Here is a 22,670-nt window from a genome sequence, read left to right as displayed (position 1 = left end):
TCCCATTGCTTACCAGGAAGTTTTCGAATGCTCCATTTATGTACTCTCTACCATTATCGCTCCGTATAGCTTTAATCTGCTGCCCAGTTTGCTTCTCAGCCAACAACATAAATTCTTTGAACTTCTCAAACACTTGGTCTTTTGTTTTAAGCATATACACCGATATATAACGCGTCTTGTCGTCTATGAATGTAGCAAAATAACGCGCTCCACCTTTGGAAACTGTACTCATAGGACCGCACACGTCCGTATGGATCAGCCCTAACACTTTGTTCGAACGATTTTCCGCCACTTTTGGAAATTGTTTCACGCATATCTTGCTTTTCGCACAAGTCTCGCAAACAAAGTCATTCGTGCTACCGGTTACTCCGCGTAGACCATACACTAGTTCTTTTCGAATCATGGATTTTAAACTTTCGAAATTTAAATGTCCGAATCTATTGTGCCACGTTATTACTTGATTTGTTTTTCCTTTTGCAGCAAAAGCCGTTTTGTTTTTATTTTCGAAAATAAACAAGTCATTCTGTTTGTTTGCTTTTAATACCGTTTCGCCGTTCTTATTATTGACACTAGCACTATTTTTCGAAAAACTTATTTCGAACCCGTTATTAGTTGCTCTCGACACCGAAATAAAATTACACTGAAGGTTTTGTACGAACAATACATCAACCAGTTCAATAATGTTTTCTTGCCAAAACAGTTTTACTGTTCCAATGCCTTCAGCCTCAATGTAATTTTCTCCAACCAGCATTATTTTTTCCTTATGCTCACGAATTGAAACAAATAACGATTTGTTTGCACATAAATGGGCTGTTGCCCCACTGTCAATGCACCAAATATTACTCGTTAGTCCACTTTGGCTCGCTGCGGCAGCGAAAACCGAGAACGACTTTTTGTTCTCCTCGCGTTTGCTCACACTATTTTTATCCTTTTCTGATCTTGCGTTTTTCTGTTTTGAGTAGCACTTTGCCGAAACATGTCCGTAACGACCGCAGTTCCAACATTCGACATGTTTCATGTCTTTCTTATGCTTGGGCTTTTCCTTTTCGGCACGCGACGAGTAGATTTTCTGTTCCGCTTTATTGTCCATTTTGTCTCCCACTTTTCGTCGTTCTCCCTCTTCCAGCAACTTAATTTTTAGAGAAATTAAGGAAGGCAAAGAATCACGCGTCTCCATAGCAATTACGAAATTTTCGTACGAATCCGATAGGCTGGACAACAAAATTATTACAAGCATTTCTTCTGGGACTGGTTGATCGATCTCTTGTAATTTCTCGATGACGTCATTGAAATTACTCAAATGCACTGTGACACTGTCTGACTCTGACATCTTCATATACAGCAACTGTTTAAACAACTGTATTTTACGCGCTGGTCCACTAGGCATGTGAACACTAGCCAGCTTTTTCCAAGCTTCCATCGATGATTTGCAGTGTTTAACATAGTTAATCTGGGACGGCTTTATACACAACAAAATACTCGCGAGGGCTTTTTCATCCTTGTTATCAAAATTTCCCTGCTCTGCAACCGTTCCACTTTCGTTTTTAATTTCACGACCACACACAATTGACCAAAGTTCTGAGTGTACCAGCAGACTTTTCATTTGCACTGCCCACGAACTATAATTGTCACTATCAAGTTTTTCTATTGAGTATTGCGAACTCATCTTGTTTATCTTGTTCATTAAACACGACCGAATCTCTAATTATTTTCTAATCTTTGACTATTACGCAGAAGTTTTCTTGCTGGCCTGGGCCCATAACCTATTCGGTTTGACGATTTATTAGAGACTAATAAAAAATGCTGCACGCAGGCAGAACCAGAACTTAAAGAGAGAATGATAATTCGTTACTCGTTACTTTAGTGTATAACATAAGAGGAATAAGATATACAGTGGTGCATATACAAATATTTTCAACATAATATAAAAAGGCATTATAATAGTTTACATTCCAACTTTTCTGAATTTACAGGGGAAAATCGAAATAAAAAGCTGTTAGAATTAAAAGCATTTTATTTTTTAAATTTCATAGCTGATAAGGATATAATAAATAATAATTATAATATAATTTGTAATGAAATTGATGAAAAAAATAAGAAAAAAGCTTCATATGTGATGGCACTCAGCTTAGCAAAGCATGGTCGCCCTTATGATGACGGAATATTTTGTAAGGAATTAACATGTGATATCCTTCAATGTTTTGGGGAAAAGTGCCGGGAGGCATTAAATCTTTGTAAAAATATACCCTCGTCCCGGCGTACAATAACACGCAGGACTGAGCATATAAGCCAAATTATACATTCTGAGGCAAAGAATAGACTGGCTAATTCCAAATTTTTTTCTTTGTCTCTTGATGAAAGTATTGACATAAATGGTATATGCCAACTCATTCTTTGTATAAAAACGATTTTAATATTTTTGAGGAATTTTTTACTGTTTCATTACACGGCAGTGTAACAGGAGAAATTTTTTTCAAAGTATCGACGATAATTTGTTTAAATTCGTAGATAAAGAAAAATTATCTTCTATATGCACTGACGGAGCCCAAGTCATGAAAGGACATAAAAAGGACTTGTGGGTATATTAAAAGAGCGTGAAATTGTTTGTCCCACGTTGCACTGCATCATACACCAACAGGCCCTTATTTCAAAACACATAAATTTGGTAAATGTTATGGACATTACATTTAAAATGATTAATAAAATAAGAGGTGGGCACAATTCATTAACACACAGGTTATTTAAGGATTTTTTAAAAAGTGTTGACGCGAAATATTCTGATATTTTACTGCACACTGAAGTACGATGGCTCAGCCGAGGTCGTAGTTTTGAGCGCCTTTTCAATTTGCGAAAAGAAATTATAAATTTTTTTCAATTAAACCCAAAAATTAATACCAATGGACCTCACACTCATTTGGAAAATCCCGATTTTATACAAGACTTTGCTTTTCTCTGTGATTTTACCGAAATTCTTAATAAATTTAACCTAACTCTGCAAGGGAAAAACAAAAAAATTTTTTTTTTTAGTTAATATCATCCAAAATTTTAGTAGGAAGTTGGTAATATTAATTAGTGAACTGGAATCAGGTAGTTTTTCTAGTCTTAAAAAAACATCAGAAACATTTTTAAATTTACAAATAGAACCAAAATTAAAATCTTCTAAGTATGCAGAAATAGTTAAAGGAATTCATAGCAGTTTTTTGAACAGATTTAATGATTCAAAATTAATCCAAAGTTGTAGTGAGTTACACGACAACCCATTTACATGCAATATAGATCAATTCAACATTCTTTTTCAAGCAGAGTTGAATAAAATGCGCAACGATTTTAATGCTCCATTGGTGAAAAGTTTTGGAAGGTCATTTTTATTATTATTATTATTAATAATTAGGTTATAATTAAAATTATAAGCTAATTTATGACTAAAGCCATAGCAGCAAGGCCTTCGTCTTACTTATAGTGATAGGGCTTACTTATAGTTAGGTAGATATTAGATTTGTTTTTTGTAGAATAGAATATGTAGGTAGAATATGGTTCGTATTAATGTACAGATTAAACTAGAAATTAATTTTAGGTTATATGTTCTTGTTTTACAGTTAGAATATGCAGGTAGATTATGTTTCTTATTAATGTACAGATGAAACTAAAAAAAAATGATATTAGGTTATATGTTCTTGTTTGCTTGAGATATTGGATGATTTTATCAAAGGATTCTGTTGTGGGGAAGGAAATTGATAATATAGGATCGACGTTTTGGAAAATATTGTTTCTAATGGATCTGAACTTAGGGCAGTCGGTTAGAACGTGTTTTATTGTGTTGTTTGTACTGTTGCAGAACTGGCAATTTGGTACCGGATTACGGTCAAAAAGATGTGCGTGTGTGAGTCTGGAGTGACCTAGGCGGATTCTGGTAAATTTTATTATATCGTTTCAGTTGTGGGTGAGTTTTTTGGCATTCAGGTCTATGAAGGTTTTATTTTTGTGTATTTCTTTATACCAAGTTGAAGTTTTTGAAAAGGAATCATGGAAAATGTTTTTGGAAGTAAATTTAAGGTATCTATTGATGTCTCGAAAGTTATGGTTTGATGTCATATGGAGGGGTCTAGAACAAGCCGCTTTTGCAGATGTATCTGCGAATTCATTGCCTGTAATTTGGACATGTCCAGGTATCCAAATTAACTTTATTTTTGGGTTATTGTAAAGAGTGTTACTGATATATTTAGCGTAGATGCATTGGGTGTTGGGGTTGGAGATATTTTTCAAAGAAGAAAGTGAGTCAGAGCAGATGGCTATTTTTTTTGAAGAGTTTTTGTGTAGGGTTATGGCTTGAAAAATTGCTATTAACTCGGCTGAGTAGACTGATGTATAGTGTGGTAGAATACTGCTATTTATACATTTGTTAATTGAGGTGATGCTGAAGCTGGTTGTGCTCTCTGTTTTAGAAGCGTCTGTATAAATAAATTCGAAGTCCTTTAGAGTATTTTTAATTTCAGAGAATAGATTTTGATATATTACTGGGCTGGTGTTGTGCTTATTGTAAGTAGTGAGAGTAAGATTTATTGAATTCAGTTGCCAATTAGGGGCGGTCTTATTGTTAATGAATTTTTGTGGAGTAGAGGGTAAACTATGATCTATAGAGATACGCACTATTCTTCCTAAGGCAGATTGAAGTTTGTATTTAAAGAATAATTTGGATCTTTTTATTTGTTTAACCAGAGTCAAGATAGGAGAGTCATTGCTATTTAATAAAGAATTAAGTTGACATGAGGTTATAAGGTCACGTCTAATCTCCAGTGGATAGATACGAGATTCGTGTAATAAGTTGTAAATTGGAGTTGTGGAAAACGCCCCTAAACTGCCTCTGATAGCTGCGTTGGTAAATGTCTTGATTTTGTTCAGATCTGATTTTGTAGAGTATCCGTAAATAAAAATACCATAGTCTATTTTAGAGATGATTAGCGCTTTGACTCCATTTAATAAAGTTTGTGGGCTGCAATGTAGTTTGTTGCTGGAGAGTGATTTGATTATATTAAGTCTATTCTGTATTGAAGGAATAAGGGATTTTATGTGCGAGTTCCAGTTGTATTTTTTATTAATTGTGAGTCCGAGAATTTTTAGGGTGTCAACATCTGATATATTGAATCCTGATATAATGGGTTTGCATCTACAGTTATATTTCCTACATATGTGTATGTACTTGCATTTCTCTACTGAGAGGCTAGCACCTGAGTAGTAACACCAGTTTCGAATCTCAGTAAGTATGTTGCTAAAGTTGATATCGAGGTTTTTAGATTTACCAAGAGGGCGAATGATGTTGAAATCGTCAGCGTAGGAGCAGAACGATAGTTCTTTGCGACTTTGGATTATTTCGCATAGTTTATTGTAAGCGATTGTAAAAATAACGACGGATAGTGGTGATCCCTGAGGGATTCCATTATGGAGGTCTAACGTTCTGGAGAAAGCATTCCCTATTTTCACTTTTATTTTCCGGTTTGTCATGAAGTTTTTGATGTAACCTATAATTTTGGGGCCGACTTGCCAGGAAACGAGTTGATTTAAAATTGTATGAATTCCAATTTTGTCAAAAGCTTTGTGGAAGTCGAGAGATAGTATTGAGATATGGTTTTTTCTCTGTAAAGATTTAGTGATCAGATCTACCAAGAGTAGAGATTCAGTTACCGATTTACCTTTAATGAACCCAAACTGATTTTTATTCAATAGTTTGTTGCTAGTTAAAAGAGAACTTTAGCAAAGCAAGAGTTTAGTGAAATGGGACGGTACGAATTTAGAGATGTTTTGTCAGAGTTTGGTTTAGCAATTGGGATAACAATACTCAGTTTATAGTTTTGCGGTATGTCACTCTGAAAGATTTTATTATATAATTGTAGTAGTCTATGTTTTACAATACTGGAGGAATTTTTAATCATGTCGTATGTAATCATGTCACTCCCTGGAGTTTTGCCTTTTAGTTTGTTAAGAGCCGCGTGGAGTTCTTAAATTGAGAATTCTTCTTCAATAAGTGTTTCATTTTTGTCTATCGGATGAGTTAAAGGATAAAGATTGTTTAGTGTGGAGTTTTTATTTGCAAGAAAGCTACTATCGAAGTTACAGTCATCCGAGTTTTTAGACCAGAGGGAGCAAAATTCGTTTGCTATATCTCTTTTCTCTATAATGGGCAGATTGTTTTGATTAATTGGTAGAATGCAGTGGATGGGTATAGAGGTTTTTAGGCCACAAAATCTTCTGATGTTATTCCAAATAATCTTAGGGTTGGAAGTTGGTTGTATATCTGATGTAAAGTCGTGCATAGCTGCATTTTTGGCTAATTTTAATTCTCTTTTGAAGAGTGCATTGGCTTTTTTGTAGTTAATTAAGTTTTCAATTGTAATATTGTTTTTTAATTTGTGCCATAGTTTTTGTTTTGATTTACGAAGAAGGGCTAGCTTAGGGTTCCACCATGGGACATTGTGTTCAGAATTAGTAACCAAGGATTGGGGAATAGATTCATTGGCGCTTTGTAAAATTATTTTTTTTAAGTTTGCTGCTTCTTGGTTTATATTTGAACTGGGTTGAAGCTTTGGATTTAATGTTGCTGTTAATTTCTCGAACTTGTCCCAGTTGGCATATTGTTGTAGGAATTTTCGTTTTGTGTGCTACTTCGTGTTTTGGTTGGTGGTTGTTTGAAACAAAGAAGTGATAATGGGAAAGTGATCACTGCCATGGAGGTCTTGGTCAATTTTCCAGTTTGCATAAGGAGCAAGGTTAGGAGAGCAGAGTGAAATGTCAATATGGGTAAAGGTGTTGTGAGTGCTGAAGTGAGTGGCAGAGCCATCGTTCAGAACTACTAGACCGGAAGTATCAATGATCTTGTTAATAGTGTTCCCTTTTTTGTTGCAATTGTTCGAGCCCCATTTAGAATGCCAGGCATTGAAATCACCTAAGATAAGGTTGTTGGTATTGGTGGGCAGTTCATTCAACAAGTTGTTAAAATTGAAGTTTACTTGAGGTGGTATATATGCTGAGGTGATTGTGAATGATTGTCGACTAGTTATTTTGGTGGAAACAATATCAAAAATAGGACTTGTAGAAGTATTATAGAAGTGTATTGATTTGTGTATTAGGAGAGAGACTTCACCATATCTTGAGGAGTGGCTGTTATAGTGAATTGGGATGTAATTAATTGGGGTGGGGATATAAGTGGATGTTTGTATGTGGGTTTCTTGTAATGCTATTATTTTTGGATTATATTTTTTTATAAGAATTTGTAATTCTCTATAGTTATTCATGTATCCTTTTATGTTCCATTGTAGTACCTTAAGTGTCATTTTTATATCTAGATTTAGTGACCATTTAGATTTAACGATTAGTCTTTATTCAATTCAGCAATATTTTTAAACTTAGATCTTGTTATAATAGTGTTAGATTTTTCTTTGGTAATTAGATTTCTTTTGGTTCTTTTGCTTATGTTTCTAGGGAGAACATTTACTTTACTAATTGTCCTATCCTTACTGATATTTTCGTCGCTTAAGTCTGTTACCATATTTTCATCTTCCTTGTCGTCATATTCTATAATGGGTCTGTCGGAGTCTTTTACTGTCGGTGGGAGGTGGGAGGTTGATGCTGATGTCGAAGGGGTATTCTGTGATAATCGATGAGGATTTGGTATGTTGTTTTGCGTTGAGCTTGCTACAGATGCATAAAGGGATCCGTCATGCTGGTTTCTCTTCCTGTAGATGGACCAGGCCGATTTGGTGTCTACTTTTTGGAGGGTTTTGATGGCTTGTACTTCTTTATGGGTAAGAAAAACTGGGCAGTTTCTGTCTCTGGGATGGTGTTTATTTTCCGGCATATTTTTTTTTCGGTGCAGTTGATGCAGCATGTTCCACGCTCGCATTTTTCTCCCTTTATGATGTCAATATGAGCAGGTTGGCTGCATATAAAGCAGGTCTCTGTATTTTTGCAGAATTTTTGGAGGTGACCTAGACGTAAGCAGCTGTTACATCGGATTGGGGCTGGTATATAAGGGCGAACTGGAACTCTTTCGTATCCTGTATATACAGTGGCGAGCAAAATTGAGTGTATGTTTACGACTCAGACTTTCGTCACCCATAAATTCATATTCACACAACCAAATTTAAAATTTTTTTTTGTTTTCTATTAATTATTTAATTTTAATAAATTCTAAGCAAAAAAAATGATGATAAAGATGAATTCGAGGAGACATAAATGAAAAACGAAAAAAACCCACATAAACTCAATTTTGCACGTTTCAAAGAGTTTTAATTTCCAAAATAATATTAATATTTTGTCCAAAGAAATTTATTTGAGATGACTTCCTGTACGCGGCCAGGCATGTTATCTACCAAAATTTCTCATATATCTTTAGGAAAGCGTATCCATTCAGCTACAACACGCTCCCATAGGTTGCCCCTGTTTGATGGACCTGTTTCGTACTGCCTGAGCCGTCTTTTCATGATTGACCAAAGATTTTCAATCGGATTGAGGTCGGGACTTTGTTCCGGGGTTTCATTTAATTTCTAAGGTTCCCTTCCAAGCCATTCCTTAACAATTTTCGAAGAGTGCTTCGGATCCCTATCTTATTGAAAAACCATTTCTTTTTCGGAATAAGCACATTATTCAATAAAAAATTTCTGAAATGAGAAGGAACAAGCTCCTAACACTAAAGGATGCTTATTTGGCTATCATCAAGAATGTTAGCGAATGGACTTAGTGTTAGTGTTATTAGTCAAGTTTCGGTTGGCTCTCCTATAAGGGTCTTCATAATTTTCCTAACTGCGGTCACTGTTTGGCTTTTTAGGTTTTCGAGGATCTCTTCTTCTTCAATACCTCGCAGGTCGTTGGAGTATTTATACCCTTTGAGTAGTTTAGCGTTCGGTGTTCTGAGACTGATACGGGTTTGTGGAGTATGTTCGTGAGTTTGAAAAGTTTTTCAGCTTGATTAATGTCTTTTGTTTGTAGGAGAAGGTTTCCGTCGCGTAACTTCTTACAGCTGACAACTACACCCCCGCATGTTATATCAATGACTTTTTTAATATTAAAGGGGGAGACTCCTGCAAAGGATGTCCCATCGGTTCTTGATATTATGAGGAATTTGCTGGTTGGTGAAGGTTTTTCCTTCCAAATGTCTGGTGGAACACGCATTATTATTTGGGTTTTAAGTTTTATATTAAGTTTTATATTAGCTATAAGCTTGTCACAACAGGTGCACTAACTGATAAGAGATCTATATATAGAACTGTGTGTATGTTTGTTTTAGTGTTTGTCACTTATACTTGACTAGCTTTCTAGTTCGCTTTGGGGGAGAAACACGAGTGATCGGTTCGACTGCCAAACGTAAACTGGAAGGACATATATTTAAAAAAGTACCCTTTTTTATGAGACGAAATTTTGAAACTTTACCCAATGTTTGGTACCACCTACAATTGCGAGGTGGCATTTTCAAGCCTAAAACCACTAACCATACAGCATATAGACAACCCATTTCATACAACGAAAATGGACGCAAAAATTTCTTGCGACAGGCCCCAGCAGGCCCCAGAGCGGATTTCTTACGCTCTCATACGCTCATGGTTCGTTCATCTTACGCTCATTCTCTCATTAAATGTTTTCTGTTTCTCAGTCTCTAAACGGAGCGCGATGAAGAAGGTTGGCCTGCGCTTGGTTGATCTTCGTATGTATGCGTGTCACACATTCACATACATGGGTGTATGTGTGCGTGCGATTTCGTTTCGAAGCCAGCGCACAAAATTTTGATTTTTCTTACTTTTCAGGCTTGCTACCCTAACAAAATTCGGGTATTCGTTATTTGATGAAATGACGAAAGAAATTATATTATTTTTTATATTCTATTTTTTATTATTTCAGCATACATTTTTAATTTATTTAGGAATAAGATTGAGTGTTAGTAGTAAAATGTTTTCTGTATATATATTTTTACGAATCATTAAAAATCAATATACTGAGAATATGTCAGAGTATATTTCGGTCGGAGTCACTTAAACAAATTCGAGCGGCGACTTTTTAAAGTTCCAAAATATATAAGGAAATTATTAAATTAACGACAATAATTTAATTAAATCTCACAATAACCCAAAATAATAACAAGTGCCTGAAAAATTGTAAACAAAAAAGGTAAACAAGTCCATGAGCTGTTTTCGGTTCTTCACCCTCCCCTAAAAATCATTCCATCGTTAGAGTAGGCATGCACAAGCCTCTTGCAAAACAACAAAAACTTAAAAGCAATCGGCGTTTTAAGTGACTCCGACTGAAATATACTCTGACATATTCTCAGTATATATATTTTTAATGATTCGTAAAAATATATATACAGAAAACATTTTACTACTAACACTCAATCTTATTCCTAAATAAATTAAAAATGTATGCTGAAATAATAAAAAATAGAATATAAAAAATAATATAATTTCTTTCGTCATTTCATCAAATAACGAATACCCGAATTTTGTTAGGGTAGCAAGCCTGAAAAGTAAGAAAAATCAAAATTTTGTGCGCTGGCTTCGAAACGAAATCGCACGAACACATACACCCATGTATGTGAATGTGTGACACGCATACATACGAAGATCAACCAAGCGCAGGCCAACCTTCTTCATCGCGCTCCGTTTAGAGACTGAGAAACAGAAAACATTTAATGAGAGAATGAGCGTAAGATGAACGAACCATGAGCGTAAGAGAGCGTAAGAAATCCGCTCTGGGGCCTGCTGGGGCCTGTCGCAAGAAATTTTTGCGTCCATTTTCGTTGTATGAAATGGGTTGTCTATATGCTGTATGGTTAGTGCTAAAACTCATTCAAAGTCGGTAAAGAAATAAAATATCTGATGTCCATATTGCTGACCTTTTGCGTATAAAGGAGTTTTCTGGACATATTAATATTGATAAAATAATATAATAATTTTAAATTTATTTTTTTTTTTAATGAGCATGTCCGACTTTTTTTATGTCCGTCTGTTTCTTCACAAACTTGTATCTCAGTTTTAAAACTAATGACTTCTTTCCTTTGCACGCATTATATATATAATTTTTTGTTTTGTATAATTTTTTTTTTTTTTTAAATTGTATTTTGCATATTGTTTTTTATATTAATTTGTTATACCCTTTTATATATTTACAAAATATTTTATAAACAAAATAAACCAACAAAGTTTTTCTCTCAGTGCTCTCAGAGAGCTCTCTGAGAACACCTTGCTCTCTTTGTTTTTTGCTGCCTACGCACACACTCAAATTTTAAACATGAGTTAGTTTTGCCCACCACTGTTCTAGACGGGTAAGTCAATTCGGAATATTGTGATTTATCGAAAAATGTTTATTTAGTACCTATAAAGTTTTAAGAGACACTTTTAATAAAAAGAAAAGAAATGAAAGTGTATTTGACAGACCGAATCGAATAAAAGTAAATAAAAATAAAAGTATTCCGATGATCGGACACTTTAAAATGATCAACAGTTTTTTGCAAGCTCTTATATATGTATACCAATTTTAAAATGTCGAAACTCAATGCATTTCTTCTTAAAATTTTTGGAAATAATCCCTATTTGTAATCATCTGATAAATAATAAAATGAACTCTGAGAATGGCTATTATGCGCTACAGAAAATACTAGAACGAGTCTGGTAACTGATCCAGCGAGATCATTAGTCTTAAGCAAGAGGCGAATCAGAATAGACGCAGAAACGCAGACGTAGAATAGAATCAGTAAGTTAAGACCTATTCAATTAATTCATTAAATTTTTTTCCACAATTTTGGACGTTTCTTTCGTGTTGCTTCTCGCAAACGGCGCATAACTTCCAGATAATACGGTTTCTTGCCTCTACGACCATATGGTAAGAACTCCTGATGCACCACGACATGGTAATCGAAGATTTAAACTTTGAAATTTGATCGAACTTGGCGTGCTTTTTTTGGTCTCACCTGGGCTCTTCCATTGGCACGATTGGGCTTTGGTTTCGATATCATAACCATATGCCCATGATTCGTCACCAGTTATAACCCTTATGAGTAAATCTGGGTCGTCGTTAACGCATTCAACATCTTTTGAGCGATGCTCATGCGACGATTCTTTTGGTCAAAATTTAGCAATTTCGGAACAAACTTCGCTGACAGACGACTCATGCCCAAAACGTTTGAACAAATTTCATGGCACGAGCCAAACGATATATAAACATCTTTAGCAACTTCTTGCAAACAATTTTCTTCACTGCTTAAACATTTACACGTGCTTGGGCATCCAGAGCGAGGCCTGTCATTGGCATCTTCTTGGCCATCTTGGAAGAGTTTGTACCATATGTAAAACTTTTTTTTTACTCAGAACAGATTTACCGTATGCCACTATTAAAATTTCAAGTATTTCGGAGAAATTATTTTTATTTTTTACACAAAACTTGATGCAAATCCTTTGATCCATGTTTTTCGATAGCAAAAAATCGCCGAGCACGCAAAACAACTTGTAACCTTTACGCCCCTCACAACCAAACAAAAAAGGGGATTCAATTGAAACTTAGAAAAGATGTTAGGGAAGAGTGTACCAACGTAACAAAACAAAAAAAACGATTATCGAAAATTTTTTGCCCGCGAAATTCGAAAAGTCACTTTACTTTTTTAAACACACCTCCTATGTAAGCTCACTATATCTTATATGTATATCGACACATTAAATAAACCTGCGAGACCACTCGAAAAGACATCACTTATTAGTTCAGAAGTGGAATACTCTTGTGTTGGGTTTGGGCAAATCGGAGATATAGTCAGAAAACTTGCCAGAAGGAGTAGAATAGTCGGCATTAAAGGTTGGTAATGGGAAGCAGTCCCAGAGATTACTAGTTACTTGCGCGTGACAGACGGATTTACGGAGAAAAACCAGACAGTATGCATACAATGAGTTTGTGTGTATAACGGGCGTCGTGGTGAACTTTGAAAGCGTGGTGAAAGCATCTCTTTTGTTAAGAGATCGAGATCTTGCAGATGCGAATGGATGATTAAAAAGGATGTAAAAAATGTGGTCCTCTTTGCATTAAATCGTTGAGTTGTTTTCATTATTTATTTATTTATTTATTCGCCAACAGACAACTCGGTAAGGTATTAAATTTTTTTTTTTGCCATTTTTTTTTATTTTTTTTTAATTGAATGCATAATATTTGAAGAATATTGTGTCAAAATTTCAAGTCAATTAAAGCAAAATTGACGAAGTTATTAGTTATTGACGAAGTTGCTTATAAACGTTTTACACTGGATTTTTTTTTGTTTAAAACTTTAAAGCGTTTTTCCCACAACTCACGTTTTCAAAGTCGGTGCCCCTCATAACTTCAAAACTACTGCACCGATCCTTTTGAAATTTTAAACACTATTTCTGTACATATTTTACGAGGTAACGCTGTCGAGTTTTTTTTTTTTTGTTCATAATTTTGATTTTGCAATGACAAATTTACCGATTTTTTCGCAAAAAATGGAGTTTTTCACTTCAAAGTCTTCAAAAAAATTAAAAAATTGCAATTTTCAAAAAACCTTTACAGCGTTACCTGGGGCGAACTATTATCTAACGAATGAATTTTCATTTTTTGATTACAAATGATCCAGAACTGAGTTATGAGGGGCACCGCAATTCAACTTTTTTTTGGCGACACTTCCGGACAATTGCTACCATTGCCATATTTTTTAATATTTTTTTTTTTTAATTTGATAAAACATTCTTCTAATGTCATACTTTAATACACCGTTGGTTGAATTAATAAATTTTAACTGTGTCGTCAGGAAAAAAATCACAAAAAAAATGGCTTTTTTCGCATGATTTGACCTTACCCTCCCCTTAAGCTTAAGCACAACCTTATCAGAGCCCCACTCAATTCGGTTTTCCGTGCGAATTTGACACATACCTCCTAACCTTCGATTTATTCTTATTGTGGGTATTAAATATCGGTAACATGATACAATTATACAATGTAGTCCAGAGGTCGACACGGCCCTATCTCGGGGGCATAGGAAATTTCTCTGCCCGAGCTCTGCCGCACACACACAGTATAAATGTGTGAAACGTCATGCTCACAGCCTACTTTTTGCTATTCGTTACTAAGACTAATGCGGTAAAATCATATGAATGTATTGGGGTGCCGACCACTGATGTAGTCCATTCGGCTGACAAATCGTTCGGGTTTTGGTCCCTTAATTTCAGTGCTTTTTCCAGTTATTATCGCAAGCACGTGCTAGGCGTAAAGTTTTTTTTTTTTTTTTTTTTTTTTTAGTTATTTTTTAAATTAAAAAATTAAAACAGACATTGTTAAACGCCGCTAAGCAGGTCGATAAATATAAAAAAAATTGTAAGATACGTATATAATTTATATTTAAGAACTTAAACAAGAGAATGGCTGTTTAAAACAAAAACAAAGAATAATGGCAAATTCAAAACTAACTAAAGTAAAACTATAAACACTACAACTCTTGTCATAACTAAGAAAAACTTTTAGCCCCATGCCCTGTGTGCGGTTTAATCAAAGTACTGTATAGCCGTTTCACTCACACTATTCAACGCTTACTATGTTTAAATTAAAATAAGGTACTATAATTCTACGAATGAACTACCTTGTATAATTGTATAATGATCGGTAAGTTGTAACTTAGGCGTGGCATGCTGCAAGGCTTATAGATTCCCATGTCTTTTTTCGAAAATTTAACTGCATTTTAATTTTCTAGTAGGTTGTTAATTTAAACTTTATTCTTAGGGTGTAGTCTTTTGTAGTTTAGTTGTAGCTATCGGCAAATTTTTATAATGATAATTATAATCAATTAATGATAATTGATAATGTCCTTATCTTAGTGCAGGTCTCCTCTACTGCTTGAAGGGCTTCAGTATCGTCGTGAGAGCGGAACGTCCTTTCACCCTCACGCTTTTGTCCATTTCATCTCAGCTGCAGGGGCAGTAGTGCATAGAAACGTGGGAACTTTAATTTCAATAGTTTTGTATGGACTAGTCATCTTGCGCATCTAGGGCGCAATCTACGAAATACATAAATTTTCCAATTACACAAGCCGACCATTTCCAATTTTTTTTATCTCACGCATAATTTTAACTTCTTCATAACCTTTAGGCTCCTCTGAACCAAAGTCCAGAACAAACATCGGTTCCATCACCCATAGTTTCCGCGGTACACCTAACAGAAGAAATTGATCAAATTTTGCCATATATTGAATCATGTAGGACGTGTAATTGCCATCATTGACCATCATTGTTTTTATTAGTACATATTTTTTTAAATTTTTGTAAATTAGTAATTATATTAAGGTCAGGGTGTATTTAATTATATTTAGTTACCCCTCGCTGCAGTCAGTGATTTCACAGTCGTGGTTGTCCCTGGCGATTACCGAGGGGGTTACTTCTCTTTGCAGGTAGTAGTGTTGATTGGTTTTTTGACGGTTGCGGAGGGAGATTCCTTCTGTATGGTAGTATTATGGTGGGAGTACTTGCTCCGTTATCACGGCCCATAAAAAAAAAACGGCATTAAGCATTTAGTTTTAATTTTGGATTTAAGGCAAAGCTAGAGATAATATTATTTAACTTATAGTTACTTAGTATAACGATTGAAAATAGTTTCTGCTTAAATGTGCTGCTTGTCCCATTTTGCGGGGCGCTCCGATCAGCTAATTGCTCGCTCATTTTGAGACGGTGGATGAGATAAAGAGATGGAGAAGAGGAAAAACGATAATCTGCATTTGTGCACTACGTTGAACGCTTCAGCCCAGCCCAGCTTTAGTGTTTCCTTGCCTTCCCGAAGAAAACCCTTGAGCTTGTCGCCGCTCTTATCGAAAAGCTTTTTGCGAGTGAAGAAGTACGTTACGCCATTCTAGCTTGTCATACGAGCGTCGTCATCCAACAATAGTTCCAAGCTCTCATCATTTTACTCAGCTTCTAACTCGGCACTCAGATGTTTCGACTGCACGGAGGTGCGCAACTGGCTTTGGCACACGCACCCCGACGATTCTGAATATTGATAGGAAGGCAAACAGTTCGAAGTGGCCCGTACCTGGCCATCCACTTCTACTCAGCTTATGGGAGACTTGCCGCTTTACCGAGTGAACCTCCCAGTCGACCTTTCATTGCAACTGCGACTTACTAAACAGGCGCTTTAGATCTTAAGGCAACGCGGTTGCAAGAAACTAGCTTTTACAAGGGATACATCGCCTTTTTCATTTGCCTTGCATCAAAGGCAGTGCAGTCGGAAGCGGTGACAGGGCTCACCACGAAACTTTTTTTCTGGCTCTGGATAGAGTCACCAGTCGGTAAGGGATGGTTCAGCCCCTCTATAGAGGGGGAACTAGCTTTGTTGGGGTGGACAATTTGATAAGGGCGTTTTACGGTAAGCTTTAAGAGGATTACGAGAAGCTCATAAACTCTAAGCTTACTTTGCAGCGGACTTCAATCCTCCCCAAACATCACCGCAGGAGGGTCTTTGCATGTCGAGCTTGGACCAGCTCGGAGCTTGGATGGGAGGTTCTTTTGCATCCACTGTACAGTCCGGTCCTCGCACCAAGTGATTACCACCTGTTTCTTTTTTCTGTTTTCTGTTTACTCAGATGGCACTCAGAGGGCAGTTAGTTAGCAGTTGGCTCCAAAAGAAGCCAGTAAAAAAGGACGGATATAGTCGAATATCTATCAATTATATACATTTGTTCATTATGAAGTAGGTTGGGCTATTCAAATGAGAGGTCATATATGATTGCCGGTACTCATTTCTTCCACACATACTTTAATTAAAGTTCAAAAGTAAAGAAAAAAGTTTTTTTCATAAAAAAAATTCAGTATATGGTTAGGTTAGGTTGAGGCGGCGATGAGGGCCGGTTTCTGATCCCCATCCACTTGAGCCGCTAGGGCTCCTTGTGATACCGCACAGGCAAGGATCCTACAAAAGGACCTCTCCCTTCCCACTACTTATGTGCCCAAGGGTGCTCTATCCTTCTTGAAGCGGCTCGCGGTCCCATCCGGCTTTACGGATGAAGGCTACGAGTCTGTGTGGAGCGACCTCCGCGAGGTCTGTAGGGTCTGTAAGTATTGCTGCGCCCAGGAATTTGAGTCGAATGCGCCCCAGCGCAGGGCATTGACACAGGAGGTGTGCGACTGTCTCTTCCTCTTCTTCGTCTCCACAGCTTCTGCAGTAGTCATAATGAGGCACCGCTAGTCTAGCCGCGTGTGCTCCTATTAACCAATGTCCCGTAATGGCCTTGATCGCCAGACTACAGTCCTGCCTATTCAGGGCGATGAGCATCATTGACCTCTTCCTAGATCGGATTGGCCATATCATGCGGGAGTTCCTGCAGTTTTGGAGGTTTCTCCATTTCCGCAGTGCTGCGCGGTCAAAGTGATCCCTGCATTTTAGCCTACACGTAGCTAAGGGGATACCTACTGGTTCCTTCTCCGGTAGGAGAGGATTGGTAGTACCTGCTCTTGCTAGTTCGTCGGCGGCGCAGTTACCCTCGTGGTCCCTATGCCCGGGCACCCATATGAGGTGTATGTCATGCTGCTCTGCCATCTCGTTAAGAGATCTGCGACAGTCATTCACTGTCCTGGAGTTGGATGAAAGACCGTCAAGGGCTTTGAGTGCCGCTTGACTGTCTGAGAAGATACAGATTGTGTCCTGATTACCAAATTCAGTATATATCCAGCATAAAAAATCTGTAGGTTAGGTTAGGTTAAGGCTGTGATCCGCGGATCTAATGATAGCTATTTATTTAGTTTCAGCACTACCGTGGTCGCGGATTCTGAAAAATGCGCAGTGAAAAATGGAGTGGAGACTTGATAGTTTAAATTGGGATGATCGACGGGTATGCAGTAGTCCATAACCTCGATAGGCGATGTCCATGTGTGATTAAAATAATTTTAATTAGTCATTGTGCGCAAAAAAGTGTCCAGCTAGCCGACGATACGCCTGGCAAAAGATAAATTGAGGTAGTAGCAATGTGCATCCACTCAATTGGCGAGTAGTAGATTTGTAAAAATGTATGAGATTTGTTTGGCATTGGCAGCAACCTCCAACCGTCACGGCCCCTAAGGCAAACCTTGTTCCGACAACGTATCACTCGACGCAACGCAACGGCTCCTATAAGGATAGGAGGAGAGTAGCTTCTTTTCTGGTTAGGGCGGACCCATCGCCGGAATCTAACCCAGACCAGCCTGAGGTCATAAGGTGGGCAAGAAAAAGCCCGACTTTCAACAGGCAAAGGCGGAGTGCAGAAGTCGGCTGTATGAGGGACCTCTCTCAAAGATATCGCGCAGAGTGCAAAACGGCAGAGGTCAACCAAAGTAGGGAGCGCCCTAGTCGAAGAAAAAGAAGGTCCAGCCGCAGCCAACTAAGCGATCGTTCGTCGAGGTAACAAATGCCGGAACATTCATTGGAGTACTTGATAGGGGATCCAGAGATGGGCTGATCCTAGTTCATAGCAACGCTTTGGGGGGTCTACCCGGGTGCAAAGCTGGAGGCGGTTGACTGGGACGAGGTCCCCAGCAAAGCGAGGGCTCAAGTATGGCCCGAAATGCTAGCAGACCCTTACACCATCCTGGCGATGCTGAAAATGTGCAAATGTGCTTCCCACGGCGGACTGAAGAGTCGCCAAGTTGGAGGATGCGGTGGCACTACGGAGGCAGGTCATACTCACGCTTAATGAGGACACCGCGAGAATCCTGGAGAAGGCGGGATACCGAATTAAGTACTGCTTCGAGCATGTGACGGTCCGGGTTTACAACAGACATGGTTTTTGAATGGGGAGTCTTAGAGAAACACTCCCTCTCGGTCCACCGACACGTAGAATAAGTTGCCAATTTTAAGAACTTCACTTAGCTAGCAGTACGTAATTCTAGGGAGGCAACTGGGAGCTTTACATGAAGAAACTAGACAGATCCTTACGGGAACCTCCAACAAGGAAGACCCGAACGCCATAGTGGGCACGATAACGGTGTCTTGCGCCAAGGCATTCAATAGGGTGTGTCCCAAAAGATATCGAACAGTAGCAAGCCAACACTTGCACCCTTAAAAACCAAGGCCCGACAAGCCTTTGACTTTGCCAGTTATGCAAACACAGAAGTAACTTGGGAGGCGTATAAAGCGAACCTCAAGCAGTATAACAAGGAACTGCGTAGGGTAAAGTGAAATTCCTGGACCAGGTTCGGCACATGTATTAAAGGGACCTCAGAAGTCGCCCGCCTTTGGAAGGTCCACGAAACCAATGCACATAATGTAGGGCACATCAAAAACTCTGATGGTAGCTGGACCACGTGCAGCAAGGAAACAATAGAAGCTCTCACAAACGCACATTTCCCAGGGTGTTCTCAGGCTCCTCCTTCAGCTTAAATACCTCTTAAGTAATAGGAATCTCAGTTGGGCGATAAACAGTTGCAAGCCCTTTGAATCTTCAGGCCCTGATGGCATGTTCCCGGCCCAATTAACCAAAGCAGGTTCTAATTTGTTGTTATGAATAAGGAAATTCTTTACAGCAATCTTCAGGACCGGTATCGTGCCCGAAACGAACGAAGGTTGTTTTCATATCCAAAGCGGAAAAAACATTGCACTGGCACTCAAGGACTTCAGTTCATGTCTGTCGTCCTTCCTCCTCGAGACAATGGAGAGACTCATTAGCATCCACATTCATCTTACCATTAACCCAAATGACATTTCGGGATCACAGCACGCGTAAAGAAAGGGCCAATCCACGGAGACGGCTCTCCATGAAGCAATAAGCCCTTATTGCTTTTCAAGACATAGAGGGTGCGTTCAACAACATCCTGCCACGTTCAATAATCAATGTGCTGACAAGACTAGGGGTAAATTATCAATCCGTGTGCCTAATAAAGCAGATCCTGGTAAACAGAACTGTTGGGGAGCACTAGGAGACAACATCAATTTAAGATTTCGTAAGCATTGTCAACAATTTATGGTCGGGATATACATATTTGAAGATGTGAGAGTGAACGACTGCGATACTTGCGACTTAATCAACAGAAGCTACATGCGGAAGACTATCTCCACTTCCGAGATTCTATTGAGAACAACGCTGACACATGACATGCAAGAATACGTACAGAATGATTTTTAATGTCCTGAAGACATCGATAGCTTAATTTCTGCCGTTTCTAGATCCGGCTACTGATCAATTAGTGTATGATATTGCTACTACAAACATGATTCATAGTCCATGCGGAAATGTGAATCGTTCATCACCTTGCATGGTAGACGGAAAATGTACAAAACGTTTTTCTCCAATACAATATATATTAACTAAAATAAAGTATACTTCAATTATTTGCAACGCCTTGGATTAAAAGTACTCCCCTGCACATTTATATTTATTTATTTAAAATATTTGCATCCCTATTTAGTCCCCTTTGAACGATAATCAGAAAGTTGTCGTTAGTATCTGCTGGCTGCCTATAGGTGTAGAGGTGTAGAGCTTGATTGTCCCGTTGTTTGCTCTATCCATTACATTAAGCTCCCTGTCCAGTTTGCTGTCTAGCTTGATTCCTAGGTGCTTTACCGCTGATGGTAAGAGTATCTTCGGAAGTGATACGAGCTTCGGAAGTTTAAATTTAACAATTTGTACTTGCTTGTGAACAGGACTCATTCGGTCTTGGATGAATTAACTACTGCTTATTTGCCCATGCTTAAGGGGGGACATCTGAGTAGAGTTTTGAAAAAATCGAAAATTTTTTTTTTCGCTTGAAAAATTCTTTTTGGTCTTAAAAATAACATATCAAAAGATAGAGTCCGGCCAAAGTGTCGAAATTTTCCATTCTGCGGCGATGCCTCACAGGTATATCCCACAGTACTTAAAACTTTAAACGCGTTTTTCTCGAAACCACTTTTTTTGAGTTGGCCGAACACCTAACTCGAACAACTCTTAACCTATCGATCTAAAATTTTGACAGTATACTCAGAATACCTATGGTTATCGACACACGTCAACACATTTTTTTTTTATTTTGCTTACTTTTTTTTTTATCAACAATTTTGTGACGTTTTTTGTTAGTAAAAATTGAAAATTTTGTTCAATCACTTGCCATTTTGGAAAAAATCAATATATCGAAAAAATCCTACGTGTGTCGATAGCCGTTGAGATAAAGAAACTAACCAAACTTGATTTTTTGTTCTAGATCAAAAATTAAGGACGTTAGGTGTTCGGCCATGGACCCCCTTTAAAAAAATAGTGCCTACGAATAAGGGTTGCAGGGCCGCCATTTTGTTTTCGATTTATTAAAAAAAAATTGTATTGTGTAGTTTAAATATAATATAATAAAACCCCATTTACAAATTTTCGATTAGCTGTTTTGATTTGGCCAAAAAAAATTCGAGAAAAACCGCTTTTTTTTGGCCTGTTACTCAGATGTCCCCCCTTAAAGAACCTCAGCTTTTCCGTCAAACGGTCCCGAAGAGTTTTTGGAAATTTTCCAGTGAAGGCAATTGTTACGACGTCCGCGTCCGTAACTTTACATCCAACACCCTTGAAGGATCGTTGTAAGCTATTCTCCGCCACGTTCAAAAGATAAGTACTCTTCCTAAGCGTCACATTTTTGGCGAACGAGGTGAGCTCATGGAGAGCTGTCTCCATGGATTCGCCTTTCCGATACGCATGCTGTGAGCCGGAGACTAATTAGCCTTTCTACTGCCTTGATCCTTACGAAAGGACGAAGAATTAATTGATGTGTAATTCTGGATGGAGAAATGCGAGGGTTTCCCAGCCTTGGAGCCTTATTTGTAGAAATTTTTGAGATAAATCGTTGAGATTCTGCAACACAGTAACCCCCTCCTCCTCCATACCGACGCATCTCAGAGCCCTTGCCAAGTCGCTCTTTTCTGATGTTAACCCTTCCGAAGGTTCTCCTCCTTCCGATAGACAAGGCTATCAATCCCTTGTAGAGATGGATCTCGCCTACTGGCACTCTATCATCCTAATTCTACCTTGGTACCAGCTTGAGTGTTTGCATTCTGGTGGAGCTTCTCCGTTTTGGAACTTCTCCTTTATAAAACGCCCTTGCAACTCGCAATGCTTTCTCAAGAGGTTCTTGGTAAGGTGGTGCCTACTGCTGTCGGTTTCTTTGGCGTTAGCCTCCTCCCCGCCTTTTCCGGTTAAAAAGCAGACAAGATCTCTTTTGCCCATTGAATAATCTAGTCTTGGTCCGGGAAGAATTGCGCCGACTTGATTAGTAAAAAGCCTGCTCTTCTCCTATATTTATAGGAGCCTTGTGCTGCATTAAGTGAGTCACTGCCAGATCAGGGTTTTCCTAGAGGGTCTTGCCGGTTGGTTTGGAGTTCGGTGGACCCTTCCGATTTGGTAAAAAATTCATCCCCCTGTAGGGGGAGCTTTGTCATGCCAGAAACTCCTTCGCCTTTGAGCGCCCTGGGGTCAGAGTCAGGAAATTCCCTGTTCCACATTGATTTTTGTTAAAGTTACATGAATTTATTTTTGAACCCACGAGTTGACGGAAAGGGGTTCGTCCGTCGTGAAGTAGCCCGCGTGTCACTATAAGCCTGGTTGAAACTGGAGGGTCGGCCGGTCGTCCCGAGTTTGCATACTAATACCCGGTCTCCTCCCTGGACACGAATCCGTGTTCCACCTTGAATTGAAGAATAAAAAAACAAACATAAAAAAATCAACAAAA

At 38.1% G+C, this 22,670-nt stretch overlaps 1 protein-coding gene and 1 long non-coding RNA gene across 3 annotated transcripts in view; one reads left to right on the top strand and one right to left on the bottom strand.

The window, feature by feature from the left end:
- The window catches only part of mRpL3 (mitochondrial ribosomal protein L3), a 47,288-nt gene that overhangs the window by 5,496 nt on the left and 19,122 nt on the right, over positions 1–22,670 (top strand). The gene's annotated exons all lie outside the window — the stretch shown is intronic.
- Positions 14,793–15,514, bottom strand: LOC138925685 (uncharacterized). The gene is made up of 3 exons (XR_011441883.1): positions 15,342–15,514; positions 15,088–15,180; positions 14,793–15,025 (listed from the first exon to the last, which is right to left on the bottom strand). It is a non-coding gene; the product is annotated as an uncharacterized lncRNA (long non-coding RNA).

This window comes from Drosophila bipectinata, chromosome XR (assembly GCF_030179905.1).
Source record: "Drosophila bipectinata strain 14024-0381.07 chromosome XR, DbipHiC1v2, whole genome shotgun sequence".
In the NCBI taxonomy this organism is placed as follows: domain Eukaryota; kingdom Metazoa; phylum Arthropoda; class Insecta; order Diptera; family Drosophilidae; genus Drosophila; species Drosophila bipectinata.
The sequence above is the reverse complement of the archived record's forward strand: the minus strand, read 5'-3'. Positions and strand labels throughout refer to the sequence as shown.